The sequence below is a fragment of the Euprymna scolopes genome, chromosome 20 (genome assembly GCF_053919585.1).
Source record: "Euprymna scolopes isolate OS-2025 chromosome 20, ASM5391958v1, whole genome shotgun sequence".
In the NCBI taxonomy this organism is placed as follows: Eukaryota; Metazoa; Mollusca; class Cephalopoda; order Sepiida; family Sepiolidae; genus Euprymna; species Euprymna scolopes.
In genome coordinates, this window is record NC_136501.1 from 89,411,099 (window position 1) to 89,436,098 (window position 25,000).

General features: G+C 32.5%; 1 protein-coding gene across 12 annotated transcripts in view; it reads left to right on the forward strand.

Moving 5' to 3' along the window:
• Window positions 1–25,000, forward strand: part of LOC145241637 (titin-like) — a 698,616-nt gene that overhangs the window by 974 nt on the left and 672,642 nt on the right. The gene's annotated exons all lie outside the window — the stretch shown is intronic.

Sequence of the window (25,000 nt, forward strand, 5' to 3'; positions counted from 1 at the left end):
TTTTTTCCCTGCTTTAGTCAAAATAAGTGTTATCAGCAAAATGTTCTTTAAATAAAACGAAAATATTTATTTTGTTTATTTAACATTTTAGCAATTTAATTCTTTTTTAAAACAATAAATATTACCTGTCTTTTTTTTTTGTCCGAGAAATTAATTGTTATCTTAATATTCGATATAAACGAATGCCGCCGTTTTTTAAACGTCTGTATTCAAAATTGTACTGTTGTAGTTGATGAGAAGTTTTTTAAATAGATAATGTAAGAATTTTTCACCTTAATGACAACGGATTAATTAACATTCGTTTATCGGACGATCTCAGTTTTTTATGTGTGTGAAAGGTGATAACGTACGTACGAGCATAATGTATCTTAACCCTATAATCATATGGATTATTATGTATTTTAATAAAAAAAAATACTGCGTATTATTTAATTTGACGCAGATAAACTTGCAGCATTTGCTTTTTTTTTTTTTTTTTTTTTTCCCCCAGACTTAAGAAGAGTTTGAAACTGTTCATCATTTCTCATTGTAATTCTTTGCTTCCATTGTTTGGATTCTTCATCCAAATTCCGAATAAACTATTTTCTATTCATAAATTAATTGCTAGTGGACAAGGCCTCGAATTCCTGAGGCGATTCTCACAGTATTTTGCTTCGTTTCTAATCACGTCACATTCTCGTCCAACAAGGCATGGAATTCCATCCTATCCCTTATTTGGAGCTGTGGAACAAATCTCCAAGACTCTTGGAGATTTGTTTTCGAGAAAAAGGAGGGTTTTAAAAAAAATGAACTTTGTTATTTTTCACAAAAAGAATTCGAAATAATTATTAGAAACAAAATAGGATCAAAGTGTAGTATCAAAAAAAAAAAAATTTCAACAAATTTAGAGATATAATAAGTAGGGGCGACCCCTAGAGTAAATGTGGTATTGTGGTGACTGAGATGATTCTAATTAAGAGTAAAATAAATATTTTTATAACTTTTGACCAAAGATGCCTAACGACCCCCATTTTCTCACACTTTTGGTAGACTTGTGCCTAATTTGTTAGACTGTAGGATTTTTAACTTATAGCAAATAAATAATCCAGTCAGTAAAAGAGAGATCTTTCTAGACTAAGGCAATTTAAAATTTTGTTCCAATCCAGAGAGCCTCTTTATGGGGAGCTAGATTTTCCCTACATTAAAAACCGACCTTCTATCTAACTATACCCTCGTGGGGATGCGAGTGAAAAAAAAAAACAGTGAGAATAATTTATATCCTTTGTATTATCAGATTATTGTTTTCATCTTGGATGTTATTCTCATAACGTGTCGGCCGATGTAACATCCATTCTTCTTCAAGTATATCTTGTCGAAGTCGGGGATCTATATGGAATTTAGAATTGCAACTTTTATTTAATCTGTGGGGATAACTTGTTCTCATTCTGTCAGCCACTACTATGTAGAAATCTTCAGCAATTCTTAATTGTATTCTTAGTATCGCTGTATTGAATCTTCAATCCCCAGAAGAATGTTACTTGAACTGATTGTAACTTAGCACTTTTATCCGTTGCACCACAGGTGAGAATAGTAGTCCGAATAATCTAAATTATCAATCCTTATCTGAAAACTTCCGAAATGAGAATAATAATGATGATGATAAAAAATGTAAGTCTGGTGATGCTGATATGGAGATATGAGATGATGAAGCAATGGTTTTTATTATCTATTAATTATGATGATGATGATTTTATTTTGCGATTGTGATGATTCTAATTTTGATAATGCATTGAAAAACTGCATTAAATGCTGACTGTAATGATCATAAAGAATGTAATAAAATATTTCTAAGTTGTGTGTGTGAAAAGGTGTGTGTGTGTGGGGAGAGAGAGAGAGAGAGAGAGAGAGAGGGAGGAAGGCATTTCTATATTTGGTTTTTAGGGTTCTTTAACTTCCAAAGGGGTGGCAGGTTGTAATAGAATTTGCTAGCAAACAGATTCACTAACTTTTCTATTCTTTTTCATCTCTCTCTCTCTCTCTCTCTCTCTCTCTCTCTCTCTCTCTCTCTCTCAGTTTCTGGCCCCCCCCTTTATATCATCTATCACAATTCTTTTTCTATCTATCTATCTATCTATCTATCTATCTATCTTTGTCAATTCACAACTATCTCCTCAATTTCTACCTTTTTATATGAATTTTTGCAACATTTTTTGGAGGTAAATATTACCTTACGCTACAGCAGAACACCGACCACTAATTTGGTAGCGAGCAGATTCACAAAAATGAAGCTGCATAATTTCAAGAAAATTACTAAACCTATTTTTTAATATGGAAGGGAGGGCAGTGAGTAATTGATCCGAACCTTAAGTCAGGGGAGGGGATGAAAAAAATTGTTTCATTTGATGTCAATACTAATCGACTGTTCGACAACAGCGTAAGCATTTTCGATCCGTTCCATAAATCGCAATTGGAAACATTCGGGTTGATATGGGTCATCTGGAGAAATGAGATTTTTTAACACCATGTTTTAGATCAATATGGGAAGATGTTATATATGTTGCAATTGCATTGCATTTGTATCTACGAACTTATAAATATTTACATAATAATTGAATGTGCTATTAATAGATGCCTCTAAATGATACAATATACGAATTATTCAGGTGCTTAATACATTTGAGTATTCTGAATCTATTTTTGTATTTGGCTCAAAACCCCGTTACCCCAGGGAGGAACCCGGTGAGAATTGAACCCACTAACTACTTCTACATATAAGCATTTCTTATCTCTGCATGTAACTAGATCTTTGTGCAGAGTGTGAACGATTATCTTTGGTTCTATTTCGAGAAGAGGAGGAATGTGTGCGTGCCTCGGTGCGCAAGTGGATAGCGTTTATATGTGTGTGTGAATATAGAATGATATTACTATATGTATGCACTACACGCTTTCCTCAACTAGATTGTGTATGTATGTGTAGGCGAAAGAATGTGAATTATCAGGAGATCTATGGGTATGAGTGTATGTGTAGGAAAGTGAAGTTGATAAGAAATCTTTTATGAAGTAAGAATCGAGTTGTGTATGAATTCTTTTAGGAATACTTTTTCATAACCATTTTTTTTTTTTTTGATTCCTGAGATTCTGATGGACGACATGATGAGAAATTGACTCTGAAATTTCTTGTTTTTTCTTTCTCATCAAATGTTTTTTGGAATTCATATATTAGACCCGTTGCTGTTTTTTTTGTAAAATCACTCTCTGTACAGCACTAAACACTTTCTTACACCTGAGGCTATTCTCTATCTCTACAAGTTTACTATCAGACCATATATGGTATGTATTGTTGGCATATTTGGGCTGGTTAATCTCTTGAAGTGCATAAAACGTATCTGAAATTTGATTGACCACCCCCTACTCTTTCTTCTTCACAACCTGTCTCTCTCACAGACGTGATGTTGCTAGTCTCAGTTTTTTCTAAAATGCTATTATAGCATGTTCTTTTTGTTTCATATAATTTGAATAAATGATCTCCATCAATTCACTGTTTTGATTCCAAATTGTAATACAGTTTTCTATTCCAGTAGCTTCTTTCCAAGAACTGCGAGCTTGTGGAACTCCTTTCCTGCTGACTGTTTTCCTCCTACTTATAATCTTGGTCTTTTCAAGACTATGGTCAATAGGCATCTCCTGTCTTTTTTTCTTTTTGATAATCATCTTTCATTCTTGTTAGCTCCTTACGTAAAGTGGCTTCATACTTTGTCAAGAGCGTTTTCTATTTTAAAAAAATTACTAAGTCTATTTTTTTTTATCGCACTCAAAATAAATACCTTGTTCCAAAATTCTTTCAATGTGACCATACCATCGAAGTCTCCTGTTTCCTATTCTGTCCAGATTTATCTTGGAACTCATCAGAACTAAGCCCTTCTTTAAGACTCAGATTACACATCCATAATATCATTCTCCATGCAACATATATCCTCAACCCTCACTGTCGAGGGTTCTCTTCCATGCATCATTACACTGCATACTCATGCCTGATAGGCTGATGTAATACCCATTCCAAAACTCCTTCAACAAAATAAGAATAATTAGTTGCTATAGCAAAGACTGTGGGAATATATAGATTACATAACTAAACTTATGACTTTGAAAGTTTTGGTTATATTGAAGCAGTTAGCTTTAAAAATGAGTATGCGAGAAAGTGGAGTTGATAAGAAATGTTTTGGGAAGGAGGACCAAGTTAGTATGAATAGTTTTAGAAATACTTTTTAATATACGAGTACATTTTCAAAATTAGAAAATTTGTTTGGATTTTAAAATATCATATCATCAACATAATATTTGATTTAATGTTTACTGACATGCATTGGACGGCTTTTTGAAATTGACGTCGAAACTAAATTATCTCTGTCCAGATTTTTATTCATCCCTCTTCTTAGGTCTATTCTTATTATTATTTTCTTTGGCCTTTCTCTATGAACTGGCCCTATTACCTTAACTGTTCTACATGTACTTACCCAAGAACTCTTATTCATTTTCCAATGTGACCATACCATCAAAGTCTACTCTTCTGCATGCATCTCTTTATAATATCCAGATTTAATGTCCCTCTGAGATCATCAGATCTAAATGTCTTTAAGACTCACATTACACATCCATCATATCATTTTCATATCATTTCTCTCCATGCAACGCTTGTCCTCAATCCTCACTAGCCAGGTTTCACTTCTATACATCGAGTATACATGGCTGATAGACTCTTCTGTTGATTAAGAGTGGTAACACTCTGCTTGTTAGTAATGGCAGAATTTCCTTGAGCTTACTCCAACTTCTAACTCTTGCAATCATATTAGCATCTGCTCCATCTTGTGTTCCAATGGTATCACCACGGTAACAAAACTTCTCAATTGCTTTGTCAACCAAATATACTTTGTCCACATTTCAGTTCTCAACTGTTTTATTGAGTCGAGAAATCTGAAGAGGAATGTGTGCCTTCCTAGTTGTGCAAGTGGTTATAATTCTGTATGTGAGTATAGAATGATGTTGCTGTGTGTATGCACTACGCACGCTAATCAGCTAAATTGTGTATATAAGTGTGGGTAAAAGAAAGAATCAATACTTGCAATACTTGTTCTAAAAACGATTTCTAAATTTCTGTTTCTGCATTTTTGAGATGAGGATTGATAATTCATTTTATTTGGATTATTCGGACTACTGTTCTCATCTTGAGTGTTATTTTCACAATACTTCAGTCGATGTAACCTCCAGATATATCGTGTTGAAGCAGGGATCAAAATGAAATTTTGAACGGAACCCTTTACTTAATCCACAAGGGTAACATGCTGTCGTTTCGTTAGTCATAACTGGGTAGAAGTTTAATTGTATTTTGCACTGGAACGTGAATGTTTAACCTCGAGAAGAGTATAACTTACAACTAAATTTTACCAAACATTTTATCCATTACACCATGGATCCTTATGGATAATTCTAGTATGATTTTGAGATTGACACTCAAAATACAATATGAATTTGAGGCGACACTCAAAATATAAGTGAGCATTATTTAGGACTTCCACCCAGTCATGGCTGACAGAATAAGAACAAGCTACCCCTGTGGATTAAATAAAAAGTTCTGTTCGAAATTCTATGCAGATTCCTGAGTTTGACACTAAAATTCCCAAGTTACACCTAAAGAAGGTCGAGGGTTACATCAATCAAAACATTGTGAAAATGACACTCAAGATAAAGCATGTAAATTACACGTGTTAGTAGGATTTTAGTATTTGAACTAATCCTTTATAAAACTCAATTACTCAATCCTTTATAAAACTCAATTACTCAATCCTTTATAAAACTCAAACTTTTTACCATATTATCCTTTGATTTGATATCTAAATGTTATTATAAAAAGTGTAGTTTTAATCTCTAGTTGCATTTTGTATAATTCTGACTAGTTTCCTCTTCTGATGAGAAGCGTCTAGCTTCGAAATATCATGGCCTGATGAGGTTTCTTTCTTCTTTTCTTAATTTTCTCCTTTTTCTTTTCCTTATTGTTCTGAAATTATATAATAAAGTTATAGATAGCTTGTATTCCTCATCTTTCATTTAATATATCAGAAAGTTCTGAAAATATACATGGCAGTTAAGCTATGCAAATGTTTCTGTGTTTCATCCTCGTAAGTACTCGTCAGGATAAAATACTGTGTAGTTTAATTCCCATATATATTTTCATCATTCACTATCTTGCTGTATCCATGTATTGAGCACTGTAAATATTGAACATCAATACATAAAATATATTTTCCTTATAAGATTTTATGTAGTACATGAAACAATATATATATATATATATATATATATATATATATATATATATATATATATATAAATTATTTATATATGAGGGAGTTAAGAGAATAAGATCAATTCATTAAGAGGAGACTTATCAGGATAATGCAAAGCTCAACAAATTGTATTGGAGCTTATATAGAGTATCGATAAAATAATAAACTAACAATATAAAAATGCATATCGATTTATTCATTTATTCAATAAGAATGATACATGAGAAGAGGATATGACGTCTAGCGATAGCTACATCAGGTTGGTTGGTTGTTTTTGTTTTTTTACGGCATATCAACCCTTTTCAGGTTATTTAATGCCGAATCCAGTGATTTTGAAGAACAATTTTTTAATAGAATATATATTTTTTTTTCAAGTCGGTTTCTATTTAACCTAGAGTTGGGACTCTAACAGGTACTACCACTCCGGGTTAGAGTGGACCTGGGAGCAATAACAATTAAAGGGTAGCTCCACACTTCCCAAAGCCCGCAAGCTGGGGCCTCACTATCGGATATAATTCAAGGTCATATCCAGGACCGGCTACATCAGGAGCAAAATAATTGTGCGAGATAGGAGAATGGTAATATATTGAAAGTGTTGGGGGGAGGGAAATGGGAGAACTACAGTGATCTATGCGATAGAGGAGGAATATAGCTTTTTATTACAAAATGAATGTAGGTGTTTTCTACGTATGTGAGGGTGGGTTCGATATATGTGTGCCTATGCACATCTATACTATCGGGAAGAATATAGGTGAAGTGATTGAAAGTGGGTGTTTATTTAATCATATGTAGTTAGGGAGATGTTCTTGAAATGAGGGGACTTATGCTAGGCCCGTATATATTAGAAGGGGTGTTGGAATTACAGCTAAGTATTTAGATGAAGTATAAATTATAGAATAATAGAAATAAAATAAAAGAATAAAAGATAAAAAGGTAAAATATAAAAAAAAATATAAATGAATAAAGTAAATGATGAACAAATGCTGGAATAAGGGGATAAAAATTTAAATGATTTAAATGATAAAAATTTAAATGATAAAAATTTAAATGATAAAAATTTAAATGATAAAAATTTAAATGATAAAAATTTAAATGATAAAAATTTAAATTATAAGAATTTAAATGATAAAAATTTAAATGATAAAAATTTAAATGATAAAAATTTAAATTATAAGAATTTAAATGATAAAAATTTAAATGATAAAAATTTTAATCATAAGAATTTAAATGATAAAAATTTAAATTATAAGAATTTAAATGATAAAAATTTAAATTATAAGAATTTAAATGATAAAAATTTAAATTATAAGAATTTAAATGATAAAAATTTAAATTATAAGAATTTAAATGATAAAAATTTAAATTATAAGAATTTAAATAATAAAAATTTAAATGATAAAAATTTAAATGATTTAAATGATAAAAATTTAAATGATTTAAATGATAAAAATTTAAATGATACAAATTTAAATGATAAAAAAGTATAAAATTATGAAAACAAAACGAATATAAAAGTATAAGAAGTAGAAAAACATTAAATATAAAAGAATAAAAAACAAGTATAAAAAAGCCAAGTAAAATAAAATGAAATAAAAATTCGAGAATAAGGAAAAAATTACGATGAGAGAAAGTTCTTAAGTAGCAAAGGAGTAGAGATATTATCCAGAGTTCTTATGTCCTTGTTGAATGCAAAATAGTCATAGAAATACCTTTTTATATTGTTAATGAACAGAAGCTTCGCAGTGAGTTAAGGAAGTTCAGTTTCAAAATCCTATTCAACAGGTGATTCAGTGTAGAAATCGTTATGCAGAAATATATATTTCTATTATATAACGATTTCTAAGTCTATCTTTGATTGGAGATGTAATCAATGTGAATTGTCTGTTTTTTCTTTTTTGTTTGTTTTTAATTTTTGTTTACTGTATCGCTATTCTTTCTAAGGAAGAACCTTTTGCTTTCTGATAAGTCCATGAAGGAAAAATCCTGAATTACCATACAAATATTGGTTGTTCTTCTGTGAACGATTATGTAATTGTACTGACTTTTTTGATTGGTAAGATGAATAAAATCTTAATCATCGAAGTGCAACATAACACTTGGATATCTATGTATCTCATAGAGAGATCAGTTGTTAGTCCCAAGAATTACCCCTTTTGATTTCTGAGAGCTAACTGAAGTAAAATGAAATCTCCTATATACGCCTTTTCAGTGTTCAGTATGCGGCACTTCTATTTCTCGTTCTCTTTTAGTGGAGGAGAAATCCTTCACGACTGAGGCAATTTCTGTTTTTGTACCTTTTCTCCGCGTTAAAAAACGACCCTGGTGTCTAACTCTGTCCTGTGGGGAGGCATTGTAAATAGGTACAAACAAAATGTATATTCAGAAAACTTTCCTACCAATAAATAATTTACAACAAATGTGCTCTATTTTTATTACACATCTGACGAATCAATATATTCTTTTTATTTTGCCTTTCATTTCTTTTGCAGCATTTAAATGTATTTCGATTCCTTCCTTACAAAATAATACAGCTTACAACTAGAAATAATGCTAAGATGTAGGTAATTTCTAATCTACCTTTTTCTCCATTAAAAAAAAAAAACAAAAAAAAAGTGTTCAGACGACTTTCTAAAACATGAATTTCTTTTAAAAATCGCAATTTCTTTAAGTATGTTTTATTTTTATGGTCTATACAATACTAAACTTACACATTTTACAGTTTGATAAAAAAACAAATTAAACAATTCAGCGTTTATAACGTTAACATCTGATTTTAATAAATATATAAAACTATTTCTATTTTGCTCTGCACGAAGCTGTGCATTCATATCCTCAAGTGTCTTTGATCTCTCAGGACAAACCGACATGAGGATACTTCACTCTACAAGTTAATTCTAACCAAATATTCAAGATACCAATGATACAGTTATACACTGCCTCATATCATGAATAGTTCACCGTATTCAAATGAAGTTGCCTCTTAGCTGGATACTGAACTAGACAAGATGAATTCTTGTCCTGGAATCCAGCAAAAACACCACAGTATATACTACAACACAATTAACTGATCAGTTGTGGATAGGACAATTAATGTTTTCAACTTCTTTACTAATGCGGTGTTTGAGAAGTACAAGAGAATCTTGATTGAATACTTGAATATCTAGAATTCAAGAGTTAGTCCCAGAAAAAAAATCTTGATTTGGAGAACTTACTGAACTAAAATGAAAACAAGAAGCAACATTAACCAAAAAAAAAAAAAAAAAAAAAAAAACAACAAAAAAAAACACTTAGACACACAGAATTAAATAACTCCTCGTCGTCATTAGCGGAACTCAGATACGAGTATATATTTTGCTCATTGACACTTCCTACACTATGAAACAAATCCTATCTGTATATGGGAGAGGTAGTTGCAGCCACTGCAGGAGATAGTAGTTGGGTTCATAGGTTATTGTGCTCCAAATCTTCTTTGGGCTCTTTTCGTTTCTACTTTTTGTCTTCTGCTGTTTTAAATGTTTTTGCTGTTTTCATAGACTCTTCTTCTCCAGCTCTCTTTGTTGGTCGCATTGACTTCCTAGTTGTGTCAATCTGGGTTGCCTTAAGGGTGGATTTGAGCTGATCTTTAAAGTGACGTTTTGGTCTGCCACAGGATCTGGTTCCAATGGCAATTTCTGAGTAAAGCAATTTCTTTACTCAGAACTTGGGCAAGGTGTCAGACCCAGCATAGATGGTGTTTTGTTATTGTGGCCTCTATGCAGAGGAGAACGTTAGCGTTTGTAAGTCTTGCCACTTTTTATGTAAAATATCACATAGTTTTACTTGGTGAAAATATTCCAATTTTTTCAGGTTTCTTCTATAGAGTACTCAGGTGTCACGGGCATACAACAGGGTTGAGATTACAACCACTTTGTAGGTTACAGACTTGGTAGATTGCATCAGCCTTTGATTGCTGAATACTCTTTTATGAAGTTTTCCATGTGATCTATGAACTGCAATGAATAACTATTCTTCTATAATTATTGTGAATGATGGTATCCGTTCTCCATTATAATCATAGTAGTATACAGTCATTGTATACCCACGTCAAGAAGATCTTATTTGGATTTTAAATATTTGGTTCAGGTAAATCTTCTTCACTTGCCCAATGTTTGAGAAATAGAAGAGAATCTTGATTCAACACTCGGATGTCTATGTATTTTATATAGGATTCAATTCAAGGTTGTAATAGAATATTCATATGACTCAAAAGAGAAAGTAACAGACAATATCTATGTATATTATATATATTTTATCTTTATCTATATATAGTATATATATATATGTGATAAACTTTTATCTCTTAACCCTTTATAACCTGAATTATGATGTAGATGATTAAAAAAAATATTTGTTAATTTTAGATGGCGGCATACTGAATATAAGCAATGGACAATTGCAATCTGGAGGTATCTGGCATCAACCCAGATACTGAAATAACACACACAATGTGTACTTGAATCAATTCCCATTTTATTTATGCCGTTATATTCATTTATTTACGACTGAACGAGTTAGTTCAACCAGGTCATAAAGAGTTAAGCACCAATAATTACATAGTGATCATATTTTCGACCAATCTCTTCAATGGGCATTATAATATACCTCTGAGCCTGTTATTCACTTGGACACCAGAAAGAGGTATACTGGGACACCACAAGAAACTACTTCCCCGCTGATTTCGATTGAACCAGGGGAGGGACATTTTCTTAATAATATATTTCTAATAAATGTGCCAACAATTCAGCAATTCAAATTGGATTGTGAACAGCTATTCAGCTAATGTATCCTAATACTGAGTAAAATTCTACCATGGAAGCTGAACCTAATATTTATCTTTCTGATTATTTTTAGATGAGGATTGATCATTCGTATTATTTGAACTACTGTTCTCATCTTGAGTGTTCTTCACCCGTTTCAGTCAATATAATAATCTCCAACCAAATTCTAGAATCTTTTTGTCGGACCTGGAAATCTGCACATAATTTTGAATGGGACTCTTTATTTAATGTGAGAGTTAGCATTCTGTAAACCATGACAGGGTAAAAGTCCTAAATAATTTGCAATTGTATTTTAAGTGTTGCCTTGCACTGATGATTTACACTTTTTTGGACGTTAAAGGTTAACTTACAACTGAATTTTACCAAGTACTGTATCCACTGCGCCACAGCCTTTGCATTGTGAGAAAAGTAGTCTGAATAATCCAAATAATATGAATCTGTTTGTTTTATTTTTTGCCAAATTGAATTGTAAAAAAGAATTCAGTTGTGCTAAAAAGAAATTAAAACAGTTATACGTTAATCTTTATAAAGAGAGCACTATCAACGTTTTCATCCACTCTCTATCTGTGCCTAAATCTAAACACAGTTTCTTTCTTAGAACTGCATACCTCTGGAATTCTGTACCGCGGGTCTGCTTTCGAGCTGACTACAACATGGTTGTCTTCAAGTTCAATATAAGCCGTCCTCTTAAATATTCAAATTTTACCTAATTTTCACCATTACTGATCATTAGTGTTGTCTCACAAACCACCTGATACTGTTTAATCCTTATCCTCAAGTGGGCCGTGATAAGCTATGAATCCTTGGTTAAAAAAGTCGTAAGAGTTTAAATGTGGGTTATATTTAGTTTACTTTAGTGTTATGTAAAGGAATAAATACTAAAAAAAAAACTAAATGGACAACAATAGTTTAGTGCAATTCAAAATCTCCTCTTTCGTTAATTGCTATACAAAGATGTAGGGGAGGACGCCACTACATTTCCAGGATTATTCCACTTGCTCTTGATCCTCCCTTCATAATGCTGAGTATTTAGCAAGAAGGATTAAATATCTTTTTTATAATCAAATTCTACTCAATTTTCACCACAACTGATGATTATGTTGTTGTTTCACCGACCATTTTACATGCATTAACCATTATCCTTGAGTGGCCTACAGGCCTTGATAAGTGATGACGTCCTTGCAAAAAAAAAAAAAAGAAAAGAAAAAGAGCACCATGTGACTTTATAGTTTTACTATACCAGTAGAAATTTAGAAAAAAACCAACGAAATATATTTTGTCTAGACGGTGTCTTCAACGTTTCAACGATGTGAGTGAAAAAAACAAAATTATATCGGTCTTGTAAACATTAGCTCAATGGTTCTTATGTTCCTACATCTTCTGATTGGCTTATGAACCAATCACTCAGTGGTGCATCTGTCTATTTACAGCAAAAGGAAAATAGTACATAAAAATATGTGACTGCTACACTTTTTTCAAAATAACCGACATTCTGGATAGGATTAAACAGGCACTTCTACACATATATTTTCTTTTGTTGATATATACACTATTATAACTGTTTTTTGCTAAATAGCAAAGAATATACATTATATATACCATTTTCAGCTTAATTCCCTAAATCATAATCATAATCATAGTCGATTTTTTGGACAAGATCAAAGTGTAGTATCTGTTCTTCAGGTGCTGCACTTCATTTTCTTGTTCTCTTTCGGTGGAGGAGAGATCCTTCACGACTGAGACAATTTTTATTTTTGTACCTTTTCTCCACGTTAAAAAACGACCCTGGTGTCTAACTCTGTCCCGTGGGGAGGCATAGTAAATAGGTACATGATGGCATGTGTGGGGATGACTTGTAAAGATTTACTTCCAACCTAACGTATTTCTTGCTATGTTTCTCTCAAATCCATCCTTACCACATCCTCTTATGTTTTTCTTAACCAGCCTTTTCTAACTGACCTTGCTACCTCAGCTGTTCTGCAGCTATTAACCCAAGAACTTCATTCAATGTTACCAAACCAAAGAAGTCTTGGGTTCTGTACACATTGCCCTATAAGCATCAGATTTAAACTTGCCTTCAAGACTTGCATTATATCATTCTCATATTTCTTTCTATGCAACGGATACTCTCTATTCTCCATATGCATTTTTATATTTATTTTATAAAAACCTGTGAAGATTTGAAGGCATATATATATATATATATATATATATATATATATATATATATTATATTGTCATGTACAAAGGACATTTTTACTATATCACAGCTCTTCAGTATAGTTAGACAGACAAGCAAGTAGTTCAATCTATTTAATATATAAAATTAAAGCGGTCAAATTTTTCGAGTTATACCTAAATTGCAATACATCTGCACAATTGATATTTTATTCTGACTAGCCAATGTTTATTTTTCTGCTCTTTAACCGTGTTCTTTGTAATGAATTAATGCATTTCGATGTTTTTTCTTTTAAAACTATTTTACTGGTTAGGAATACTGTTAAAATAAAGGTATTTTTTATTTACAATTTCTTTATCTTTCCAATGTTTATTTTTCTGTCCTTTCATCATATTCTTTGCAATAAATTAATGCATTTAAATTTGTTGTTAAATCTGAATATATAGGGGATTGCTCCTGCCGAGTTACATGTTCCTACATCCAATAGGGTGAGCTAGTTTTGGAGACATCAGTAATATTATTATTATTATTTTAAAGTTTGATTTATATGCTGGAATTTGTTGGATGAAATTGACTAACCTATCTCTGACCAGGTCTTTATTTAGCCCTCTTTCTCTCAAATATATCCTTATTACTTACTCCCATAGTTTCCTTGGCTTTACTCTGCTAACTGACTCTGCTACCTCAACTGCTCTACATCTACCAACCCAGAAACTCTCTTCCATTCTTTCAATGTGACCATACCATCAAAGTATCCTGCTCTGCACAAATCTTCATATACTGTCCAAATTTAATCTTCCTCTGAATTCATCAGACCTAAGCCTGTCTTTAAGACTAACATTATACACATATAGTATCATTTCTTGTTTCCTCTTTCTTGCAAAACCATTCTTATACCTTCTTTTCATATTTTCTTTGACTTTATCCTACCAACTGACCCAACTACCTAAACTATCTTATATCTAATGCCTCAAAATCTCTCATCCATTATTTTAATGAGACTTGAATGGATGAGAGATCTTGGGTTAGTAGATGTAGAAACAACATCCGCTCCTTCAGTCTTTGGCAGACTATAGATACCCACGAAGGGGTGCCTGCGCATGTAATTTTTGTGGCAGGAGGTGTGCAATCTCCAACCACACCTCTCCTGAGTCGATATTGTTAAATATCAGTTGCAAGTGAAGTGTATGTACAGGACGACTGGAAATAAATGCCGAGATAAGCGGAGAGCACATACAGTGCCTAGAATTCCCAAATGGTTACTCATCTGGTACGATGAGAACTGGTATGTCAACGCAATTATGCGGTGTATAGTAGATGTAGACACACACACACACACACACACACACACACACACACACACACACACACAGGCCTTACATTAGTATAGAAATGTTTCTTTAACAAAGAAGAAGTGTGAACGTTAGAAAGTTGATGGATAATTATCATAGAATTTGTATTGTTTGGATTCTTTTGCTGTTCTCGTCTGGAGGGTTATTTTCGCGTTTTTAGTTCCGTCCTTCTTCAGATGTATCTTACTGAACTATGGAATCTTTCTGTCAAACTCAGAAATCTGCACAGAATTTTGAACGGAACCTTTTATTTAATTCACCAGGATAACATACTCTTATTCCATCAGTCTTGTCTGGTAGAAGTCTCTAAGTAATTCACAATTGTATTTTTGAGGTTCATTCGCACTGAAGATTGAACCTTCAATCTCCATAAGAGTGAAACTTACAACTGAATTTTAACAAGTACTTTATCCACTACACCAAGGGTCCTTACGTTGTGCAAATAACACTGAAAGTGAAACTAGTAGTCCGAAGAATCCAAATAATATGAATAATTAAGTTTCATAGTTTTAATTTATGTTTTCTCGTTTTCATTCACAAATTTCATTCTTAAATTTAGCATTTGCTAACTGGTGACCCATTCATGACACTCATGTTTTTATCCATTTTTTTTCATTCGTTAATTTAGCTACATTTATATCAATTGTTAGCGTTGTTCTTGACGTTTACTAAAGATTCCACTGTTGTCTAAACACAATATCTGAAGGCTGAAGCAAATATTAATGATCGGTTCATTAATTTTAAACGCTTATTCTTGTTTTAATTTTGCATAAGTTTGTTTCTTTTTACTTCACTCCTCATGAGAGCAAGATTAGACACAAAGTTGATTTTTAATCCAGCTCCCTCAAAAAGGGAGATTCTGGGCTGGAACAAAAATAAAAATTACATCCATCTGATAACACTCAAGATGAGAACAATAATCTGAATAATCCAAACAAGTGAAACATGCATTCCCCGAGAGTGTACAGTAAACGAGACATAAAAATGACTAAGTTCAGCATTTCCCCCTTCCCCCTATTTAGCTCCAAAAGTCCCCAGGGAACGTCAAATCCTGGTGAAAATGAGCAAACGGTGCAGTTTTAGGCCTTAACATATGTAAATTTGAGTTTTGCACCATGCAAAAAAAAGAAATAACTAAGTCCATCATTGCCCCCTCCCCCATTTAGCCCCAAAAGTCCCCAAGGCCTTGACATATTTTAATTTGAGTTCAGTACTATGCAAAGCTGCTAAATAGACATACACAGAAAATTTTGGACAACTATAGTAAAATAATCCCCAAAATGGAGTGTTTTTATTAGCCCTAAAATAGCCCCTGGGGAACACTCAAGAGTCATTGCGAAGTATAAACAAACAAAATTATATAGAAATCAGTTAGTTACAACTTTTTAGAAAGTCTTATAAAAACCCAAAGCATCATTTTTTTTTTTTTTTTTTTTTAATAAGCACAAAAGTGTCAATTTTAGCCATTTTAAGCCGAAAGGAACCCCTAGAGGGTGCAAACGGAGTTTTCCTGAAAAATCCGTTCTGTTACTTTTTTATTCATATCATGCTTAATGCTCGTGTAAAATTAAAAAAAAAAAAAGTATGGAAAGACGAACGGACAAGGGTTAATTTACAGGCCCACTCTCCTTTTGTCGGGGGGGGGGGGGAGAAAATAATCCAGATAATCAATCTTCATCTTAAAAATTCAGAAACGTAATAGTTGTAATAGAATTGGTATTATTCATCCTGTGCTCATTAGAGAGTTACCTGAGAAGGGTAAAGCAAGATATCTGATGAGCATAGTGTTAGGTGCAGATTCTGTGATTTTCAGATACGATGTACATTGATCATGTGATATCGTTCACACACACATGTCTGCATATGCATACATATATTTAGTTGTATTCAGTTGAGGATATTGCGTTGGAGATAAATTGTTGCTAGGAATGGAATCCGGCGTGGTACCCCGGCGTCAGCGATATGGGAGGGGGAGGCTACCTGGCGTGGGTGAAGATTAGCTCTGACACCGGATACCGATGTGAAATAGATGACATAAAAGGCAAGATACATGTACGCAAAAAGATCACGATACAAAAAGGTTTCGGGTTTCATTTTCAACACTTTCTCACCAATACCTAATAAATAAAACCATAAAATACGGATGATCATAAAATATATAATTTTAATGAATAAATGCGAAAGTCGTACTAACAATAGTCAAACCGTCCTATTTCAATTTGATTCAATTTTATACAATAGACGCACCATCTCTCTCTCTCTCTCTCTCTCTCTATATATATATATATATATATAGGATGTCCAAAAAGTCACTAAAAAATAAAGAATCTATTTAAGTTCAAATCCTTTCAGTGACTTTTTGAACATCCTGTATGTATATGTATATATAAAATTAAAAAATAATGATTCATTTTTACCTATAGACACTAGTGTTTCCTGCTTACGCAATCATGAGTGTAGGATAAAGGGAATTAAGAACTATTAAACGCCGAATTCGATTGAGTACATTAGGTAATCTAGGGTGTTCAGACAAGCGGAAATCGTAAACATTGCATAGATGCTAGTTGATTGCCTTAGTTCTAACTCCGCAGACAGTGCCCACTGCCCATCCTTAAGTATTCTGAAAGGGGCTTGATATTTATAATTTAATAATAATTATGCATTTTTACCTATAGACACTAGTGTTTCATGCTTAAGCAATCATCAATGTAGGGTAACAATACCTGCCGGTTACGAAGTCCCTTTTTTGTTCCATTTGCCGAGCCTTGTATTCCAGGTTAATATTTTCTAGAGGTGAAATAACAAATGAAGTTTTAACGAGGCTAAATAGTGCTCAATACCGACGTAGGGCAAGATATATTGCATTTACTTTTGTATAAGCAATATCACCTGTAGAGGTCTCTAGTTACTTGTAACTGGCTGACCGAAACATGCTCATGAATGTGTCGTGACATATAAATGTTTATGAAAGCAAATAAAAAGTGTGTGTATATATATATATATATGTATATATATATATATATATATATATATATATATATATATATAATATAAAGCTGTATGTGTGTGTGTGTCTGGTCACGAACAGGCTCCTATATTGTTTACTATTTTAAAAAACTGATCACATATAATGATAGAAGATGTATCGAGACACAGGAATGGGTATGTTTGATCTGGCAGAACAGTGGTTCATTAAAATTGTGGGGTCTGCGTTCGCGCCTGGTCCACAAAGTATGGAAATAAAATATTTGAAAATTAAAAAAAAAACGTTACAAGTGTTTTTTATATAGATGTACATAAGAATACTTTGATGAGTATGTTTTAACTTAAATAGGGATGGTATAATAAAATTGTTGGGACTGCGTTCGCGCCTGGCCTCCATAGAATTGAAATAGGCACAAACTTTAATAAAGACTTTTCATATCTATCTGCGTAAGTATACTTTGATAATTATGTTTCAGTTTGAAGAAATATGATATAATAAAATTATGGGGTGTTCGTTCGTGCCTTACCTCGATAGAATGGAAATATGTCACAAAGTTTAACAAGGTTTTTTTTAATATAGATCCACAGAATATTGTGATAAGTGTTTCAGTGTGAACAGGTATGGTTTAATAAATTATGGGGTTTATCTATTTTATTTTTACTTTCATCATATTTTGCTTTGGTTTTGATACCCCCAAATTCAAAGCTATCTCATTACAACCCTTCCTTTTCATAACCTATCATACTTTCATAAATCAGTCCATTTTCTGTAGGCTGTTTTTGAACCCAGTCAACGACGGGTACTTTTGCTAGTATATATATATATATATATATATATATATATATATATATATATGTGTGTGTGTGTGTGTATATGTATATGTGTGCAATATCAGTTGCAAGGTTATCTAATTTGCATATTGGTTTTGAAAAAGGACATTTTATATTATACCTATTTGCAATTGTTTTTTTCTAATTTAATAATTGCTTGATTTTAATATAACAAATAATTGTTTTGCACTATTTTATTTCTTAGCATTCGTGTCCAAATGTTCCTTTCTTTAGAGTGATCGACTTAATTTTGAGCAAGTCGTAGTATATTTCTAAATTGCAAGTGAAGGGGCGAATTGATTTCTTCCATATTTTCTTTTCTTTACGGTCACGTTTAAAAGATAAATAAATCTGTTTCAAAATAATCAAGCTGTCAATGTTTATTTAAAGGCGAGAAATTTGTTTCGTGTTTATAACCAAGTTATGAATGAAATTTTTTGAATTAATATTACAACCATTTCAAATAGAGAATTTTGTGAAGTGATAGCAAGCCAGCAAATCCAGCTAGTACATACATACATATATATATGTGTGTGTGTGTGTGTGTGTGTGTGTATATATGTGTGTGTGTGTGTATGTATAATTGTTGTATAGATTGGTTTCCTAGATGTAAATTCAATGAAACCCACGTGATTATTAAAGAGTTCTCAATGGAGGACAGAGCAGGTATATAGTCTGTTTATTATGCAAACATTATTGGTTGCATATGTGCATACATGTTTCGGTCGAGTCCCAATTTAAAGAGACCCACCCTGTCAGACCAAAGAAGGAAACTTATTGAAACGAGAATCACAGTTCAATTTGAAAATATCAATCACTCAAGTTGTATTCTGTCAAGATATATATATACACTTTCGATCAAACAATAATCGATTCACACTTCGGATTCTACAGTTTTCATTTTGGACATATCTATAGAAATAAAACAGTATATGTGTCTGTAAATATTTAACCGATAAACTCCTAAACTACTGGTCACATAACACCGAAATTAATAGGGAATAGTAATCATACGCCAAAAATAGCGAGTAAATCTTTGTTTGGATGAATAACGCATACAGAAGTCGGCAAGGTGAAATGCAAAATGCTCATTTCAACTTGCCGACGTATTTATATTATTTTGCGTATGCGTAAAACTAATCATAGCTCTAATATATATATAAATATATATATATATAAATATATATAAATATATATATATATATATATATATATATATATATATATATATATTCAGTAGGGAGAGAAGTGGCTCTGTAATAATAAATATGAAATCTGTATGAATTAAAATATATATAATCTTATTTTGAGACCGGCAAGGTCAGGCGCCCCACTCCATCCTCAATAAAATCATAGAATTACATCAGGAATTTTTGTATATAAATTATTATCACCTGTTATGGTTTCAAGAAAAAAAAATAACCAACGTGGACATTTTAATTAGATTTCTTTCTGAATTCATTTCAGAGAGCGAAGGGGGGGGTTAACTTGCTATTTGTTTTTAGCTTGCCTTCCCGCATGAAATGTTTTCGACCGGTAGGGGGGGGTAGAATAGGGCACTTTTTTTACTTGTTAACTTTTGTGCAGATGGGACAGATTTCTATTTGTTTATATACAAATAAATGCTCATTGGTCTTTATTATAGAGTAAAGAATTAAATAATTAAAATGAGGTTATCTTTGCACTTTACTACAGTTTTGATAGTAGACTCTATCGATAGATGCAGATCCGTATACATTTGATTCCACGATTCCTATGTTTCATGGGTTTTATTTAAGAGATTGTAAGTTTGAAAATAATTAGGTTTTTCAATTGTTTCCAAAAGTGAAGTATTTTCTTCCGGCTTCGAGTTAGTGTCGAGTAATCAGGATATAATTATGGATCGTTTGTCCACTTCTTTTTTTTTTAGTTGTTTCATTTCGTAAGTTAGTTCGTAGACTATTTTTTACTTGTGGGGTCCTCTGAATAATACGCATCTGCAAACTAACTGACGAATGACTAAACGGTCCATATTTCTATCCTGATTACCCGACACTAATTGGAAGCCGGAAGAAAATATTTCACATTTGAAAATCCACGGATCGTCGAGCATTTTTTTTCTTTATTTCTATTCCATATTTATATCGTCGGATTTTTTAAATCCTGTTATCATTTTTTTTTTTTTTTTTTTTTTTTCACACACACACACACACGCACACGCACACACACACACACACACACACACACACACACACACACACAGAGTCTGTGTGTCTGGTCACAAATAAGCTCCTATATGGTTGACTATTATAGAAAATTGATCATATATAATGATAGAAGATGTATCGAGACACAGGAATGGGTATGTTTGATCTGGCATAATGATGATTCATTAAAATTGTTGGGTCTGCGTACGCGCCTGGTCCACAAAGTATGGAAATAAAAAAAAAACGTTACAAGTGTTTTTGATATAGATGTATATAAGAATACTTTGATAAGTATGTTGCAACTTAAATAGGGATGGAATAATAAAATTGTTGGGTCTGCGTTCGTGCCTGGCCTCCATAGAATAGAAATAGGCACAAACTTTAATAAAGACTTTTCATATCTATCTGCGTAAGTATACTTTGATAATTATGTTTCAGTTTAAAGAAATATGGTATAATAAAATTATGCAGTGTTCGTTCGTGCCTGATCTCCATAGAATGGAAATATGTCACAAAGTTTAACAAGTTTTTTTTTAATATAGATCCACAGAATATTGTGATAAGTGTTTCAGTGTGAACAGGTATGGTATAATAAATTATGGGGTTTATCTATTTTATTTTTACTTTCATCATATCTTGCTTTGGTTTTGATACCCCCCAATTCGAAGCTATCTCTTTACAACCCTTTCTTTTCATAACCTATCATACTTTCATAAATCAGAGTCCATTTTCTGTAGGCTGTTTTTGAACCCAGTCAACGACGGGTACTTTTGTTAGTGTATATATATATATATATATATATATCATGTTTGGTTTACAGACATTTGTTTTGGGGGCTTATCTGTTGCATTCATTTATGTGATTTAATGTCTCTTTGTTCACATTTACTGTTTTCTTGGGTTTAATATAGTTTGTTCTGATCACGTTTTGTGTGGCAGTCGGTGACAATTTGATTTCTCTGTTCAAATATCATTTTTGTAGCCATGTCAGCTGTTTTCATGCGTCTCTTCTTTGGTCAGTCTTATAAATCGCCCATAGATTTGCTTCTCTTTCTATTTTATTCTATCTTTTATATTCTCTTTCTCTCTCTCATTTTCAGATTTACTTCATAGCATCTTTAAGTCACAGAAGTTTTAAATATGCATAGATATAAAACATTACATTTGATTTGCACACACAAAATTTACACTAGTAAATATACAGGGGAGAACGATAAAGTTGTCGACTAAAGAAAACAGCACTACAGCTTTATTTTAAAACTTTTATTAAAAAAAACCAATTCAAGTAACTTGATTATGTAGTAGAGCTAACATCTATTCAATGTAGCCGCATTCAGCCTCAATCATCATCTCGATACAGATCCAGAACTGGGAGCATGCTTTTTCACAAGCGCTGGCAGAAGCTTGGCGAATACTCGGCGATCAGGGTGGCTTTGGTACTGTGGGAGGTCATATTACTGATGTTCTCGATGTGAGAGAAGAGTACAAAGTCGTAGCACTCCTTCTGAAGCCGAACCTGGATCTTTTTGGACTTGTGGACCAGCGCTGAGTCCTGCTGCCACACCCAGGATCTGTCAGTGGCCACCTGATTGCACCAGGGGATCACCACACTCTTCAACACATCCAGGTACACTTTGGTGTTGACTTTCAATGACTTCGTAGATGTGAAATGGCATGCTGTGACTTTCACTTGAAATCAAAGACCATAAATGTGAGTCGTCCGATGTATCGAGCTATGCTCTCAAGAGTTGAACCATCCAGATTTGCATTTTGAGAGTGCTGGCAATGGTCCTGTTGTCATAACTTGGATCGGTAGAGAGCATGTGTTGTACAGTGGCTCATCTCCAATCTCACTTGTTGAATATTGTGTCACTTTCAGACATAATAGAAGGCTGCTATCGCTCTTGGGATTTGTACACAACTGGCCAACTAGTAGATAGTCTGCAATAAAAAAGAAAACCGGTTTTCATCAAATGGAAATGGAATCATGTCTTTTCAAGGGCGATAATTTTATTGTTTCAGTCTGTAGATAAAACAAAACGTGTGAAACACCATGTCATTTGTATACTATTAATTTTTCCATATTACTTTTCCATTCATCTACATCAGAGACAATTTTAATAATCGATAATACCATGAAACTGCAGTAAAGTGTTAAGCTTAATATATTTTAAATTCATTAGAAAGAAAGAACTCCTTCTAGACTAAGACAATTTTGATATTTTTGTCCTAATCCAGAGTACTTCTTTTTGAGGAACTGGATTTTCCCTATATTAAAAACTGGCTTTGTGTCTAACTCTGATTTTGTGGAGAGTCAAGAAAATAGCAACGTTTTTATTTTGGACATTTTACATTTATAGAAGACTTTAAAACTGACTAACCTTGTAAGCATCTTTTCGTTATATTTCTGTTGATATTGGATATCGTCATTTACTGCCGTGAAGATCTTTTCTTTGCTCCCTTTTTATGATTGATGGCAGCTGTTTGGCATTGCTCAGGAGTCTTTTCACTTTAATTTTTATTTTCGCTTCTTTTCTTTTTGTTCAAAAAAAAATTTAGGGATTATGTTGCTAAATTTTTTTCAACGATTTTTTAAAATATAATTTTGAGTAAATTTAATTATATTTTTTAGCAATATTTGGTCATTAAATTGAGCCAAATTGTTATAGAATTATAACTAATTTATATTAAGGTAATGTTTTAATCTTTATTTATAAAACGATTAAATGTAGATATCTTTCAAATCTTTTAATGCATGAAGATTATACAATAATAAAGTCAGTAATTGCTTTCTATTGGACAGTTTTAATGCTTAATCCAAATTTCTTACAAATTTCGAAGAGTCACAAAGTAATAACTTTTTTTTTTTTTTTCAACAATTTACTTTTTACGGTGACATAGAAAGGAATCGTGCTGGATTAAATTTTGTAATTAAATTATTTTTTTAAATAAAATTTGTTGATAAATAAAAATTTGTTTTACATTTTATGCTATTGCACTTTTTATTTGAATAAATAATTGATTAATAATTAATAAAAAGAAAAATATGTTACGTAAAGACGAGAAACACAGGTACAGAAAAAGGTTGTGTCATATTTATAAACTAGCCTAGGTGCTCGGCGTTGCCCGGGTGTTTGGAGGTGTGTGTTGAGCAAAAAAAAAAAAGTAGTAGGCAGGCTCGAACCCATAACACGCCAGAGGAAAATGAGGTGAAAAAAAATATACTGTCTTACCGATGTGCCTACCGTGGTTGTGACGTCACGGGCGGTCGAAATAATGCCTTTTAACCAACATCGTGAACGCGAGGGTTGAATGACTTGCAAAAAATATCAGGGAAAAAATCAACCCTCCCTGTAGAAAACTGCCCAGTTGAGGGTGAAGGAATTAATGTTTTGGCCAATTTTTCGATATTTGATGTCCGAAGGGTCGAGCTTCAAAATGTTACCGATCTCGTGAAAATCCGTTGCCTCTGTCGAAAGTTTTAGGCAGACATAAAAACATACATTCATACATACATTTAAACAGACAGGTGAGATTTATATTATAGAAGAAGATGGAAAATTTTCTCATTCGTCTTCATCTTCCTTTTAATTTGAATCTCTCTCTCTCTTTTTTTTTTTATTAATTAAAATCGCTCCAGACAAGGCATAAAGCCACTTAATGTAAGGGGTTAAAAAATACTACTTCACGGTCAAAAACTAGCCAACGATAAGTGTTATGTGAATAGATTCGCACCCAGAAAACAGCAATTCTTCTCCTTTTGTTAAAAACATGGTTCATGGTGAGAACTAAAAGGCATGAAAAGAGAAGCAAGAGTTATGAGACTTTCAAAATTAAACCTAACGTCTACTTTCTACTCTCCATGGACAATGTAAAGAGATGGGCAGAGTAAGACACTTTGATAGTATGTCCATATTAAACGGATAAATGAGAGATTCTAGTTTCTTTTCATGTTGTTATTAAAACCTCGGTATTTCGTTATCTTTTTCCACTCGGCTCTCTTTAATCCAGTATCATTGTGGACACTATCTTTTTTTTTTTTTTTTTTTTTACATAGGCATCACCACATTATCAAGGCCAAGAGGCCACTCAAGGATAAGGGTTAAAGAGTGTACAGTAGAAATTGGACAATATAGTAATCATTAGTAATGAAAATTTGGTAAATTTGATAACTTATATGGAACGGCTCATTAAGAACTTATTTACGTTAGACTTGAAGACAACCATATTGTAGTCAGCCGGAAAGCAGGAAAACGGAAGACAATTCCACAGGCGTGCAGTTCTAAGAAAGAAGCTTTGTTCATGGAATCTACGTTTAGGTTTAGGCACAG